Raw genomic sequence first — 15,121 nt, forward strand, 5'->3', positions numbered from 1 at the left:
CGTGGATGTATTGAGCATAATTCACCTCTTTTGGCATGTTGCTCTTCAATGCCCATGTGATGGTTGTCGCAATGGCATGGGGTGGTGTAGTATACTTCTGCGGTCTTTTACTGCACACATGGAAAAACTGGTTGTATAATCGGCAAAGGGTTGCCGCTCGTTGATCTGCCATATCTCCGTAGGTTGTATTTTGTTTCTTTGATCCATAGACCTCTATGGCCTCCCTTCTTTCTCTGACAGAACTCCCTTTGTTGTGCAGCTTCAATGCATCTGCAATGAGCTGTGGAGTGATCTGTACTTCAACTGTTTCTCCATCCATGGCTGTCAACGTGGCTTTCCCATCCTTCTGAATGGATGTTGCCAACTCATACACTCTTCTTGTGTCTACACCTGATGGTCTCGAGGTGAAGAACCTGTGTAAGTCAGCCTTTTCCAGGTATCTGCTGATGTTCTCTGATCTGCTATAATCCACTAATTCTCGTGGGATCATAGGTACATCGACCGATTGCCCTTGAGGATCTCTGAAAGTCCCCTGGTAGATCTTTATTCCCTCTTTTTCTAGTACTGCTTCCTCCACCCAAGTCTTGGTTGGCTTGAGGGTTTCTGTTGGAATATCAAAAGGTTCTGCCTCTGCAAGAGCATCCTTGATGGTTGGTCTTTTTCTCTTAGTTGCCGATGACTTAGCGGAATCCATGGATCCTGTAACTCCAATTTCAGAAGTTAGCGTCTTTTTAGTACTGAAAGCCGAAATGAAGCTTTTAACTATTCAAATGACTTGAAAATTGAAACATGAGCTATTCAGGGCCTAAGGATGCAATGTAGGTGAAAAAATATGCAAACTGGGCTCAAAAACATGCTTGAGACATCATACGCGTATGATGTCTTTTGTGTCAGAATGACTTCATATTGGTTGTGCTTGTAGCTGATAGTGTATACATGAGTATCATATGCTTGGATTTGAGTTTGGATCCCATTTGGTCAAGTTTTGGCCAGTTTAGTCCAGTTCAGGCTCTTGGCAAAATTTTGAAAGGGAAATGGATTTTATGATCCAAATTGGATAAAACTTGGTGGATTACTTTCAAATGGCATGTAGAACACTTCTGTTTGGTGGTTGAAGCCCTGAGGTGCCAAAATCACATAGTGAGACATCATACGCGTATGATGTCTTTTAGTGCATTTTTGGACCAATTTTCTCTATAAGCTTGGATTTGGCTTTAGATAGGCTTATTCAGTGGATTTATGAAGTTTGGATAGATTTTGGGCTAAAAATGGCTCTGGAGACATCATACGCGTATGATGTCTTTTTCATCAATTTTTCATGGGATTGGTTCTGTGGACTCTCCATGTGCTAGTGAAGGACTGTTTATACTCAAATCTTGGTTTGGACTTGAATATGTTGGATTTGGGACAAAAATAGGCTTTGTATGAAGGATTTTCTCTTAATTGGGCTAATGGGGTGATCCACTTGACCAAATGGTTCCAAACTTCATATGTAGCATGTATTAGATATATATAATGGATGTATGATGACAAATGAGCATTTTTGGCTCTGTAAGTGCAAATAGACATTATACGCGTATGATGTCTTTTGTGTCAAAATGGTGCTTTTTGGTTCCAGATAGCTTGTAGATGTGTTAATCAACAATCCTACAAAGTTTCAATGAGTTTGGAGTTATTTTGACAAAATTAGGACCAAAAATCAATTTTATGGCCTACTTTGCGTCTTTTTGGTTTTCCTTGGGTTTTCTAACTCCAATTCTCATGATACTTGGTTCATAGGATGTGATTAACATGTGGAATGAGGCTATGCACTCAAATGTTGAAATGGATGTGAAAATCATGCTGTGAGACATCATACGCGTATGATGTCTTTTCTTGAAATGTTGGTCTTTTTGTGCAAAGAATGCTTTGTGCTAGTGCCCTAAGCCCTGCTAACTAGTTTTCAACTTAAAAAGTCATCAGTTTAGCTAAAAAGCCCCCTTATAGGCATTTCAGTCTCCGAAGTCGTCTTTTTGCCTTGGAGTTGAATTTCTTCAACTTTTCTTCTTGAGAGTTGCATTTCCAGCTCATTGGATATGTTGTGAAGCCACCTATTCGGTTGAACTTGACTTTGGCTCCCCGTTCTCCATCTTTCTCCATTTGGTTGCCCGAAAGCGTCTTTTTCACCATCGGTAAGTGAATCAGCTTTCTTTTGGGTTTTGCTTGCAAACATAAGTCATCCATGTATATTTTAAGCTGCTTGTGAAGTTTCATGTCATTTGGTCGTCAATTTTAGCCGTTATGCCAAAATGACGCTTTGTGTGTCCACAGCCGAATCGGTTGTTCCGACCTACTTTTGGTGGTCCAAACCTGGAGATACTCCATGGTTGCATTGCCCTCGATGTTGTTAAGCTTCTGAGAAGTTTTGTGTCGTTCCGACAACTTTTTTCTGTTTGCCTCTTGCAGGCTCTGTTGACCTAGGGTTTTTCCAGTCGTTCTTTCTCGAGCTTTGAGTGCTAGAAACTCATCTCCTATACTAGGGTAACCCACCTCTAAGTTCTTGCAAGGTTTGGTTAGGCGGTTGTGCCCCTACCTAGCGTTCCTCCCCATTCCCCGTCTGCTCTTGTTTCTTGGTTTTGGTGAGTTTTCGCGACAAAAGTTAACGATAAGCATCAAAAGCTTATGGCAACGAGTCTACCTCTCATGTCTGGTGTCCTCTGAGCTCTCGTAGCAGTCGTAGAAGGCGGTAGAAGGTCGGATGCTCCTGTGTGCTCTTTGCTCTCTCCAAGAAGGTAATAGTGGAAATGAGCTTGATAGTGAAGTGAAAAATACTTAACTTCGGGCTTCCCGGATCACTTGTTACCAAATTTGACATGTGCTCCTATCTCGTCGTGAAATGCACTTTAGGATTTGAAATTTCTCAATTTGGACTCCGTTTGACCTGTTTCTGAGAAATCTGTCCACTTTGCCAAAATTCTGTCATTTCGGGCTTTCCGCAACTTTTTCAGAATTGTACCCAATTTTTATCCTGGGTTTTCCTTGTCATTAGGATCATCACCGTCTATTCTTTTCTTTTTTCCGATCTCATTTCACCTGCTTTTTTATTTTTCTTTTATTTTTATTAAGAAAATCATAAAAAATAAAGGAAAATAGCAAATTGAAGCCAAAAAATTCCAAACATACATGATAAATAGCTGGTAACCCTGTGTATATGAATATACACTTCTTTGTGATTTCTGGACTTGGATTACCACTTTTTTCCACTTTTTAGCTCCAAAAACACTCTTATTTAGTGATATTTACACATCTAGAGACCCAAATTCATCATTTGATCTCTTCTTGTTGCAAAACAAGGTATATAAGGGCATAAATATTATCAATATCCGCAATCAAACATAAAAAATTGCAAAATCATGTAAGACACTGCCCTTGTAATATAATTTTTGTTTTTCTTTGTTTTTTCCGCTTGTAGCTGCTTTGTAGCTCCTGTATACCTCCCCCCCTCCTAGTCTGAGTCCTCCCGGACGACTATGAAGTGTCTGTGGGTGAAGCATTGTAGTTGTTTTGGTCATAAGTTCCCAATGCAATTGTAGAGCGACGATACAACATTCTTTCCAATAAAGCTGCTCTTTGTTTGATTGAAGGATTGGTGGTCGGGTTTTGGGTTGGTTTTGGCACTTCGGTAGTAGAATCAGTAGATGGATTCTTCATTACCTTGTTGTCTTTTTTCACAATCCAAATCTGCTCCGCTTTGCTTGTGCTTGCCACAAACTCTTTGCGACCCAAACCTGTTTGTTCTGTGTGTTGATTTCCTCGCCTTGAAATACCTAGGAGTTTCCGTTGATTGTATTGAAGGGAGTTCCTTTTTACAAATCTTTGGGATCCAAATTTGCTGGCTGTAGCTTTGTGCCGTCATGAACTTCTTTGGAATCCAGATCTGTTTCACTTCCTTGATTGTCGGGGATCACTCTGTTGTCTGGTATTGAAGACTCTGTTTGTGTTTTCTGGCACCACCTTTTTTGGTCTCCATACCAACTTTGACTCCGTTTTTTTCCAAGGTTGAGCTGTTATAATATTGCTTGTCTTCCTTATCCACTGTTGAGAATTCCTCGTCGAAGAGTAATCCGGTTGTATAGAAACTTTTGGTTGCCATTGCTTCTTCTTTTTCTCTGTTTGTTGTTTGCCCTTGTCCGTGGATTCTTCCTTTGGAGTTGGCTCTGTTCCTTTGGTGAACTTAACTGATTGACTTTCACCTTCGTATTTGATAAGCACTGATTTAGAACTCCAGTCAATCATTGCATTGTATTGCTTCTGCCATGGTTGTCCTAGCAATAATGGATGTTGTGTAGCTTGGTCTTCAACCACGTAAAACATATGAGGATACACATATTGGTTAATCTGTATATGTAAAACTGTGCATCCGACAGTTTTGATTGCATTCTCAGAGTAACTCTTTAACTCTTGCTTGGCAGTTTGTAGTTTAGTGTCATTTGTCAATTGTCTATACAAACTGAGTGAAAGTAGGTTAGCTTGAGCTCCTGAATCCAATAGTGCTCTGGCTTTGATTTGGTTGGTTCCTACTTTGCATTCAATGATGGGTTCTTCTTTGTCATTATCCATTTCTGTTATACTGACTGCGTTTATTCGTATTGCTCCTTCATTGCGTTGTTTCTGACGCAGTAGTCTTCTTTTCTCCATTCTTTCCTTCGCCTCGGCTTGCGCTTCCTCCTCAATCTTTTTCTTTTTCTGGACACGCAGCTTTTCTTGATGTATTTTGAGAAGCATGTCTTGTGTTAGCGGCAACAGATACTTTTTCACTCTGCATCCACTAATCCAATTGGGCATTTCTTCTCCGTCTAATGTAGCAAGCTTGACGGCTCCACTTGGTGATAGATCTTTAATCACCAGAGGACCCATCCCTCGCTTTTTAAGCTTCTTAGCATGCTGTTTCAGAGTGTAAACTAGGACATAGTCCCCAACTTTAAACTCTTTAGTCCGCACATGCTTATCAAAAAATTCCTTTTGTCGCCTTTTTTGAGCGTAGATGGAAGCTACTGCTTTTAGGCGAAGCTCATCTAGCTTTTCCAGGTCATCTATTCTATCAGAGAGCTCGTGCCCTGTCCACTCTAGATCCTTAGCCACCCTTAAGGTTGAAATCAAGAATTCTATTGGCAAGATAGCATTTAGCCCAAAAACCATGTTATATGGGGTCGTTCCTATGGATGTTTTATACGCCACCCTATATGCCCATAATGTTGAATGTAACTTTTGGTCCCAGTCAGTTCTCGACTCAGATACAATCTTCGTGAGGACCGTACATATGGTTTTGTTTGTTGCTTCAGCTTGTCCGTTTGCTTGTGGATGATACGGGGCTGATTTCCTATGGATTACCATGAATTCATCTAGAAGGATCTCTATCACTTCATTTATGAAATGTGTGCCTCGATCACTCACAATTTCTATTGGCAATCCATATCGTACAAAGACGTATTCATATAGAAATTGTGCCGTGGTCCTGGCATCTGCTTTTTGAGTTGCCTTTGCTTCGACCCACTTTGTTAGATAGTCTGTAGCCACAACGATGTATTGTGTATGAGTCTTATATGCAGGAGGCGAAATGGGTCCAACATAATCAATCCCCCATTTTGCAAAAGCTCTTGCCCCCATCATTGGTCTAAGCGGCATATCATCTCTTTTAAGTGGTACTTTGGTCCGCTGACAGTCATCACACCGTTTAACGTATTCCTCAGCGTCCATATGTAATGTTGGCCACCATATTCCTGCGGCTAAGACAAGTTTTGCTGTCTTATCACCTGAGAAATGGCCTCCACCTACTCCTCCATGAGCTTGCTCCAGGATTATCACATACTCAGACTCTGATGCGCAAATCCTAAGCTGGTTGTCTTTACCTCTCTTATAGAGTTGATCTCCTATTAAAGCGTAATCTCTAGCTTCTGTCTCTACAGATTTCTGACGAGCTTTTGACGTTCCTTCTGGGAAAGTTCTATTTGTGAGATATTCAACAATATACTGACTCCATTCTGGAGCGATCATTATCTGATATAATGTCGAATACTCGGCTGGCGGTTTTGATGAACATACAATACATACAGTGACATATTCATGTACGCTTTCTTTCATTCCTGGCCAATAGACTCCCAATTGTAACAAATTCCTATATGTGTTCCTTCTTGAACAATGAAATGCACATTCCTGAACATGTGCTTCGCGCAGATATATACTATATTCCTCAGGATTGATGCATAGTCGTAAAACATGATCATTTCCCAATTGATACAACCTTCCTGCAATCAATTGAAGATTCTTGGATTGCTGAATAGCAATATGTTTCAGGTTGTATTCTCTTCTATCGAACTCTCCTCCATAGGTTAATAGGTCAACGACATTTTGAGACCACCTCGGTATCATTTCTATATTGAACAAGTACGCGTCTGGCATGTCGTCATCTACTCCTATAGGGTCTTCTCCATTCGTCAATCGCGAAAGATGATCAGCTCTAAGATGTGTTTTTCCTTTCTTTACTACTACCGTGAAGTCGAATTCCAGTAAGATAATGAACCATCTCACTATTCTCCCGGTATTGCATGGTTTATTCACTAGGTAGAGCAAGGCTTGGTGATCCGTAAAAAACACAAACTTGTTGGCTAGAAGATAATGCCGAAATTTCTTCACAGCATATATCATTCCTAATCCTTCTCGCTCTGTTGTGGTGTAATTCTTCTCTGCATGGTTGAGCTGTCGACTGGCGTAACAGATAGGAAAATCCATGTTTCCTTCTTCTGGCTGAGCCAGAATGCATCCTATTGCATATGCAGAAGCATCTATATGCACATGGAATATCTTCTCCCAATCTGGTGATTTCAAGACTGGAGCGGTAATGAGTGCCTCTTTCAATTTCTTGAATGATTCCTCACACTCCTCTGTCCATTCAAAGTTCACTATTAGCCTGTAAAGTGGTTGGCCTATTATAGCGTACATGTAAATGAATCGTCTATAATATCCACAATGTCCCATAAAGCTCTGTACTTGTTTCGCATTGGTTGGTCTAGGCATATCCACTATAACTTTTATCTTCTCTAAATCCGTGGATATTCCGTTTTGTGAGACAATATGTCCCAGAATTCTGCCCTGTCGGACCATAAACACACATTTCTCAGGATTGAGACAAATGCGATATGTCCTACATTTCTCAAATACTTTTCTTAGGTGTTCTAGATGCTCATCTCTCAGTAGAGAATGTACACATAAGTCATCCATGTATATTTCGAGAAACAGCCTTAAGTATTCTTTGAAAGCATGCGTCATCAGCCTCTGGAAGGTTGCGGGAGCATTGGTTAGACCAAAAGGCATAACCCGATAAGCATAAATTCCCCACTCCGTTGCAAAAGCTGTTTTATGTTGATCTTCCAGTGCTATGGCTAGCTGGTTATATCCTGAAAAACCATCAAGAAAGGAGTATGCTGTTTTCCCTGATACACGCTCTAGAACATGATCAGTTATCGGCAGGGGATAATTGTCCCTGATTGTTGCAGCATTCACTTTCTTTAGTTGACACACACTCGGAGTTTTCCGTTCTTCTTAGGTACTACCACAATCGGAGATACCCAATCAGTGTGTTCAATCTCGTATATGAATTCAGCTTCCATTAGCTTATCTATCTCTTCTTTGATTCGCTTAGCAAACGTATCATTATATGTGTATGGTCTCTGTCTGCTAGGCTTTGCGTCTTGTTTCAGTGGGATTGTGTGTTGGCATATCGATGGGTCAACTCCCTTTAAGTCCTTATAAGACCATGCAAACACATCCCTATACTCTCTGAGAAGACTCAAAAGTCTCTCTTCCTCGCCTGGAGACAAATCTGTGGCTATGTAGACCGGTCTAGGTGGCTCACTTGGAGCTGCTAAATCAACTTTTTTTGCATCCTCCGGTCCGTCATAAGATTCGTTCTCCTTCCTCTCTCGAATAGGTGGGGTTAATATCACCTTCCTATCCTCTATTGTGAATTTCCTATAGTGGGAGGGAACATCCATGTTTTCCTTGATTTTGGCGTTTTTGTCCTCTCCACTCTCAATTTCTGTAGTCCAAACTTCTTTCAGAGTTTTCTTGAGCTCTCTGTACTTGTTTCTACGTTCTAGCTTGGACTCCGTGTGTTCTCTGTTGCGCTTGTTCTTTTTTGATTTTTCTGTTTCAGTTTTCGTTCCATTATTTTGAACTTGATTTCTTGAGCCTCTTTTGTCTTTTCGTAAGCTCTTTTGATCACTGCCTCTCATTCTTCCAGAAATCTTATCCTTAACACAATCTTCAGCCTTTACTAGCATTAGGAATTGATTTTTTCCTCTTATTCTAGGCATCGGATTGGTTCTAACCCCTTTTGTTTTTTTCTTTGCTCTATAGTGTTTCTGGCGTTGTTTTGTTTGGTTCGGAAAATCATAAAATCGGACATCCGTTATAGTTTCTTCGTTTCCGCTTGAATTGTCCTTTGACTCGTTGTCTGCTTCATTTCCCCACTCTGGATGTCGTGAAACACCTCTTCTTCATCTTCTTTTTCCAGTGTATCGTTTTTTTCAGTTTCATTTTTGAGTACAGTTCTCAACATGAAATACGGAACCACGTCGTACCCGTCCTTGTCGCAAAATTTCGTTGTGGGACCATCCGGAATTGCACAAACATCTAGGGTTGCTAGAATGTGTGTCCATTCTAATGGTTCAAACGTGTCCTCTGGAAAGGGTTCTCTTACATAAGTTTCGTCTTCGATAGCCCTTTCTAAAACACATTCTTCTCGTTTCAGACTTCCACATTTCGAAGCTCCACACATCCATAACTCCTTGGGTTTACCTAACCAAGCTGGAAATTCGGATCCCGCCAAAGTAGCTGAATCAAACTCCTCTACCGGTGTTCGGTTCACATCTTTGTAGCTATTGTCTTTCAGGTTCACACGTGTAGTGGTTTCCATACTTCTCAGGTATATGTGATCGTAGCCCCAATCCTGGACCATTTTCAACTGTCTCATGAATGGTCTTCCCAGTATGATATCATAGTTATTCTCCTTGCCAAAATCGACAATAGCAAAAGTATGTTCGTATTCAATGCCGCAAGAAGTCACTACAACTTTCTCTAATAACCCCATAGGTTTCTCCATGTGTCCATCTACTAATTGGAGTTTCAACCTAGTCTTCCTTATTGCTGGTTTCCCCCATTTTTTCCAGATTTCTTTTGTAGCTATGGCTACCCCAACTCCGCTGTCTAGTATTGCCATTGTGTTCACTCCTTGGAATTCAAATGGTAAGGTTGTATTCCCCTCTTCACCTTCGCAATACTCTCCGACCTTGTTTAAGGGTACATGCTTAGCGTTCTTTTGTGGCTTGCTCAGCTCCTCAATGCTCTCTTGCAATCTCGATGTTGGATCTTTTATCCCGAATTTCTCCAAGCATTTTCCTACAGTGGTCCACATATGTGGTCTTAGCCTCAAAAGCTCAGCTAGAGTGATAGTGCATGTCACTGGTGTTGACAAAATCTCTATCAATCCTTGCGAGTCCATGACTTTTTCTGATGAGATTTTTCTTGAGGGAAGTGCTCTAATCTCGGATTTTGCTTCATACTCTCCTAAGTATGAAGGTAAGGTATTCAGTGAATGAGGTTTGCTCTCCATTGTTCTAACAGAGCCCCCATCTCCCCAGTAAGATTGCAGATCCAAGTCTACTTGAGATCCTGCCTCAAATTCCACTATGGGAGGATTTCTGATGTCCCTTTCCCCATTTGTCTGATTAGCTTGGCAACTTAGCTCGTTTGCAAAGTTTGCCTCTCTCACTTGTTTCCAAAATTCATTGTAATCCTCATCTCTTACGTAAGACCTCTGTATGACTGGATGAAAACTCTCTACCTCCTGATCGGTTGTGTTCAACACTATGCGGTCATCCTTTTGTGTATTTTCAGGCTTTTGTGCACTGGGAGTCTTTTCAGCTACCCGTGAAACGATAGTCTCTTGCTGAATTGGGTTTTCCTTTCCACAATTCATTGTTTCTTTTGGTGGTTCTAATAAGGCTTGTGCAGTCTCGATCATTCTCTGGCACATTTCAAGTCTCTGCTTTTCCAATTCCGCGTTTGGGTATGTCATCCACCTCTGTTCTTGTGTTTGGTTGTTCCTTAACCTAGCTTCGTAAGCTCTCATCAGTGCGTCCAATGGTTCGTGTACCTTGTCGACTAGCACTGATCCCCCGGAGCTTAAGCTCGTTGTTTCTTTGATACTCTTTTGTTTCGTTCTTTCCGGGCTCATCTCTCGTTTCCCGTTTTGACTCTCAAGTTTTTCTAATCTAGCTTTAGTTTGCTTTTGTTCCTCAGCTAGAATAGCGTCTTCACGTTCTTTTCTCAACTTCATGCGTGCTTTTCTAGCTTTCCATGTGTTTTTCTGACTCCGCGGTCCTTGACTAACCACTTCAGTCGCTAACTTTCTATTCTCAGGTTCTCTAGTGGTTTTCTTAGCTTGAGCTCTAGTAACAACTTGCGTTGGTATCAGAGTTTCATTTTCAGACCCACTGCTGGTAGGAATAGTTTCTAGCATATTCAATGTCGTCTTTTGCACTTTGTTTGGATTCTTTGAACAATCCTCAATGAAGTGAGTAACCCCACACTCAGTGCAATAAGCGTTAATTCTAATGATTTCCGTATGTGGGTAAACATTCATCAGATGGTCACCTCCACACTTGTAACAGGGTCCTAGTGCTGGTCTTGGTCCCGCTTGATTCGTCCTTTGTGGATATGATGGTCTTTGTCCTGTTAACCCTCCATGAGCTATGAACATCAAGGTTCTTGCGTCCAAATTGTATCTCTCTTCATCAGAAGCACTTGTAACTGTTGGTGTTCCAACATTCCCCATCATGCCCCATGGTTCTGGTTGTTTTGGTTCTTCTGGTGGGTAATAAACTGTCGGAGACATGTGTGCACCCGATTCTTCGTAATAGTGTTGAACAGGCACTAAGGCTTGTTCTTCCCGATTCTCTAAGGTTGGTGCATATCTAATGCCCATTGGTCTTGCTCCTGGTAAAGGTGGTTGTTGTCCCAATACCGGTTGCGGTCTTTCTATCCCCATAGGTCCAGGTACATTTCCCGTTGGGTATCGAGGTACTGGATGTATCTGAGGTGGTGCTAATTGAGCAGGAGGCGCATACTGGCGCTCCCTTACATACCCTTTGTTGTAATAACACTCCTCTGTTGGATGATTTGTCCATTTTTGTTCAATAGCACACCATTTCAGTGTTTTTGGCAATGGTTTTTGGTATGGTGCCATCCTTTTTAGAGCATCTTCTATCATTTGCTCTACATTTGGCATGGTTGTTGTTTGAACATTCTTTTTAGTGGTAGTCTTGCTCGCTATGGAGGAGGAGCTACTGGATGCAAAATCTGTATCCGCTGACACCTCTCCATAAACCGTACAGTTATCCACTAAGTACAATGCCTCTCTCGTTACTTGCTCGAAACTTGTACAAGCTTTCAAGTGCAAGTCCTTCTTGAGAGTGTCGTTCCTCAGTCCCTCAATAAAGAGAACAGATAGTCTGTCATCTTGTGGTCGTTCACGTACTGGACATCTCTCAATGTATTGTTTGAAGCGAAGTGACGCTTCCTTCACTTTTTCGTGTTCTCTCTGTTTAAAAGCATATATTTGTGAGACCGTATTGTGCTTAATCCCTCGTTTTGAGAATTCCTCAGCAAACTCTCTTAGCAAATGGTCAATGTCATGGAATCCCCCTATGTTCATTGGTTGAAACCATGTCAATGCAATACCTTCTAGAGTAAGACCAAATCCCTCGTATTGTGTATGGAAATCTGTTATCTGCTCAGCTCTTAAGACTTGCTTAAAGAGTGACACATGTGCATACGGATCTCCTGAACCACCATACTTCTTGGCATACACTTGGCTACTTGAGATGGTCTCATACGTCTATGATCTGCTACCAATCTCATTGCTCCTGTGTCTCGGCTAAAGCTTTCTCTAGCACCATGGACTTCATGGGTTACCCTTGTCGGTTCCTCTGCCCTGAATCTACTACTGGGAGGTAAATGTGATGGTTCCGCTTCAAACCTTGGACCTGGAGTGGTATAGGTGGGGATTGGAACTGCACTACCTCGATTCGTCTCCATTGACTCTCTGGAATGTAATGATCCCATTGGTCCGAGCTTCGAGTCCCAAGGTTGACTGAAAGAGTCAGCAACCTGAGTTCTTTGTCCTCCTGTTGTCATTGAGTTTTGCACTCCATTTGTTGGTGCTGGTCTATGTGAGCTAGAAGTAACATAATACTGATGTAGTGGTCCCCCAAAGTATGTATATCCTTCTAATTCTTTCTTGCCCATTGTTGAGTATTGCCTGCCATACTTATCGTAAGCGGCAATTTTCACTTCCGATCCCTCTGTGTAGGTAAAGACATAAAGTCTTTTTTTGTCTGTCAACTCTCCGGTGTAGGGTTCTTCACATCTATAATAGAGATCTTGCTCCCCATTATTATATTTGTACAGCCCCACATAGATGTTATCAGTGTTGATCCTTGTATTTTCACTCTCTCTTCTTAACCTCGCATTAGGGAAGTTCATTATTGGTGCTTTCTCCTCGAGTTCTTCATCTATTTTGGCCTTGGTGCCCATCAATCCCCACTTGTCCACAATGTTAGGGTTTAGGACTACCAAGTACATGGTACCCTCGTCATCTAGATATCTATCTCCGCTATAGCTCACAGGCACTAAGTCCTTGAACTCACTAGGTCTCTCTTCTATCTTTACACAATAGCGGTCCATTCCATCTTTGTAGATCTTGGCACCTTGCTCATTGTCGTACTGGTATTTTATGAACAATAGCTTCATTGTGGTGGAAGGGTTTGATGATCCTACTGCCATATTTTCTCTGTTGTTCAGGTTCAAGTGTTCCAAGTTTTCGGTGAAAATCTCGTAAGATCTCTCCGAAGAAGTATCAGAGACACTTCCTTCAAAGATCGGCTCTAATGGTTGCACCCAACTTTGGTTTACACTTCCCTCGGTTGATATGACACTTGCTGGTTCCCCTTGTTTTGGTTGATTATTCCGGAGATTCCTGCCCGATCTCAAATTCATCAATTCCCCTAAAGGACTTTAACTTTTCCGTCTCGGCAATTTGTTTTCCCCAAGTTTTTGTGGTCAGAATTGATCCAAACTGACTGATACTTGGTCAACTGTTTAATCTTGTCAGTTGGTTAACTTCTGTTTCATCAAGTGAGAATTTTGTTACTGTTATGCTGAAAAAGACATTATACACGTATGATGTCTTTTTTCACAGATTTTGACTATTTTGGTTATGCTCACTCTCAGTGGCCTCTTTATGCTCTGTTCACTCACAAAATTCAGTTTGAACTCTGTTTGAGCAAGTTATGGCTAGTTCAGGCTTTTCTTGGCAATTTTCTGCTTTTGACTTGTTTTTTGGGTCAATTGTGATCCAAATGGGATGAAACTTGAAATATAACCTCTAGACAGCTATTACAATGGATCTGTGTTAGCAAAGTATCAAAATATGTCCAAAATTAGGTCAAAGACATCATACGCGTATGATGTCTTTTTCATCAAATTGGGTCCAAATTTGATATTTATGCTTCCAACAGTGATTGTAACAATCTTGTCAGGTCAGATTTCAAAAATAAGCAGTGGAAGTGCCAAAAGACATTATACGCGTATGATGTCTTTTGTCCCAGATTTTGACTATTTTTGGTTTTAAGCCTTCTCCAATGTTTATAATTGAGTTTCAAGTGTTTTTGTCAGGTTTGAATGTAAAAACAAGATTTGAATCCAAAATTTCCTATTCTTTGCGTTTCTTGGACTCCGACTTGTCTTTTTTGGGTTTCTTTGAGTGTTAATGCTCTTGTTTTAAGTTGATCTTAGGGTAAAACCCCCCTTCTAAACACTCTGGCAATGTCAAATTTTCAATTTTAGTCTCTGTTTATGTCCTAAGACACATCATACGCGTATGATGTCTAAAGTTGCAGATTTCCAGTTTTTCAGCACAGAACTCTTCCAATAGCTCTTTTAAGTGCTCAACAACAATCAGTTACACAGAAAATTTTTCTGAACTTTGTTTATTGCATATTTCACTATCAAAGCGACTTTTTCAGTGATCTAACATGCAATCAAACACATCAAGCAAATAGAACACCAATTGATAGCTCTAGATCAGGATCAAATCAGGCCCTACCTAAGCTACTTCTAATCATAAAATGGATTTTTTGCAATTGAAAATATAAAGAGATTTACTACCACACAAGGAGTAGCAAATGCTTTTTATGTCAACAACCACTTAAACACCATCAAAAACAATCTAACCTAAGCTAAACTAAAAATACTGTCAACACGGAAGACCCAGGAATACCCCACTTCCTAGTATCTCTCGAGACCTTCGGAGTCCACCACTCCTAGATCTTTTCTAACTAAAGTATACAAAGTAGTTTATACGACTCACCTCGTAGGATTAGTCTAAGGTCACCTACTTAGGGCTCTCGTCCCCGGCAGCGGCGCCAAATGTTAAGGCGGTTACGCCGCTAGCGGAAGCTAAATAGCGAGAACTCAACCAACAACAGAATTTGTCAGACGAGGACGGAGCTTGACCCGCAGGCGCATGGAAACAACTAGGTGGGTGTCAAATCACCTACTCGACCTTCTAATGACAATCACTACTAAGGAAATCAAATCTAAGTTCTAAAATACGCAAGTGACTGAAATCCGTACTACGAACGAATGCTATACGAAACAGGATCTAGAATCATCGAATCGATCTCAAACTCAAGGGGAAGTCTATGCACTAGGTAAGAACAACACCCTAAAGACTTGAACTGCAAAATCAACCTATAACCACTCCGTGCGGTAAACGCGTATGAAGACAGGCCGAAAAATACAGGTGACCGAAACTTGACCCCGATGGTACTAATGTGTAGCTCTACTCGTTGTGGTTCTATAGATATGCTGCACGCTCTATTCCGACACACGAGTTGGAAGAAAACTCACACCGAAGCTCGTAGGAACTTACCACACGTAGAAGCCGATAGCGCGCACTCTTGGTATCTGTGCGTAGCTCTCACCGTTGCTAACACAATGGCGGTGTCGCTTCTCCAATGGC

The sequence above is a fragment of the Adiantum capillus-veneris genome, chromosome 19 (assembly GCF_014529385.1).
Source record: "Adiantum capillus-veneris isolate H3 chromosome 19, ASM1452938v2, whole genome shotgun sequence".
Lineage (NCBI taxonomy): Eukaryota > Viridiplantae > Streptophyta > Polypodiopsida > Polypodiales > Pteridaceae > Adiantum > Adiantum capillus-veneris.